Here is a 1,541-nt window from a genome sequence, read left to right on the forward strand (position 1 = left end):
AAAAATATTTCTGTAGCTATTATGGTTTTCTAAATTGAATAAATTAATCATTTTATGTTTTATTTTTATATTTTTTGTGCTTTTTCAATTCTTATATTTTTTGTACCTTAGCTAATGTATAATTGGTGCTAACTTTCTATTCTCTCCAAACAAGTATAAACATAAAAAGAATGCTTAAAGTTCCACTCTATTTAGAGATTAAAAACTTATATAAGTTATTCAGAGTTTATCCTTAGGTGGATGCTAAAAATATTTCTGTAGCTATTATGGTTTTCTAAATGAAGATTCCCTATATTCCTGGTACTGTAGAATAGGCTGAAAAGTCAGGATAACAAATAGGTTTCTTTTGGCAATTGAAACAAGGAGCTGGAAAATAGTTCTTGCATTATATTCTGTGCTACTGTGGCATAAATTCAGACATCTCTCAGATGTCTTCACTGCAGATTAATTGATTTTAAAAGGAGGAAATGAGCCTGTTTCTTTTGCTAAGGATAAACTTTCTGATGCATGAGAAAATTAAAGAGAATTTTTCTTCCCCGAACGACTGACTCCTTTGAAGGTGATCTTTAGTGAGTGATCTTAAGTCACGTACTTTCCTGAGAGGGTTCTTGGTGGTTATTGCTGATGCAGTCTCACTCCTCACACTTTGTGGGTCAGCACAGACTTGAAGGAGCAGTCTAATTTAGTCTGTTTTCTAATTGCTTGCCTGCCATTGTATAATATGAAATTGTATATGCAACATATATTATATTATATACTTAAATTATGCTAAACCTATTTACAAAGAATTCCGTAAATACTAATGTGTTCTATGGAAGTAGGAAGATGTTTCATTATATTTTGAATGAGTGAAGAAAAGAAACAGACAAAACCTTGATCAACCAGGGTTACGATGGAAAGCTTGTATGTTTAAACATAAAAATGTACTCTCTATCCCAGAATAAACCCTGGGACGTGATTTGAACTGTTATGGGTAAAAGAATAAGTACAACATAAAACACTTCAATAATAACCTGTACCATTGCAATTCAAATTGACTTCAAGTCCTCTGGTTATCGTTTCCTAAATATTCCTCAGTTCTGGTGTCCATTGCTGCATCTGAATAATCCACCATCAGGTCCTGTCTGGCCCACTGCAGCCAATGTACCTGCCGCCTGGCCTGCTCGTACCTTCTTCCATCTGTTCTTCACATTGTAGTCACAGTAATCTCTTCAAAGCGTGAATCTGATCATGTCACTCCTCTGCTTAAAACCCTGTAATCTACTTCCCTACGCTTGTTAAGAACAAAGTGAAAATCCTTTCTAGGACCTCAATCTGTTTCTCATGCATCTTTCTAGATTTGCCTTACTCTGGAGCTTTGTTCCCACCTGTTTTGCTTTCTTTCCTCCAGCGTCAGGAACCTTCTTTTAGTCCCTCAGACCCTCCAGGCTCCTTCTCACTCCAGGGTCTTTAAAAAAAATTAACATGTAAGATGTTAATTTTAATGTGATTTTCATCTTTAAAAAACGCAATGCAATGTTTTGTTATGGTTGTTGCTGTGG

This window comes from Propithecus coquereli, unplaced genomic scaffold, assembly GCF_000956105.1.
Source record: "Propithecus coquereli isolate 6110/MARCELLA unplaced genomic scaffold, Pcoq_1.0 Scaffold133, whole genome shotgun sequence".
In the NCBI taxonomy this organism is placed as follows: Eukaryota; Metazoa; Chordata; class Mammalia; order Primates; family Indriidae; genus Propithecus; species Propithecus coquereli.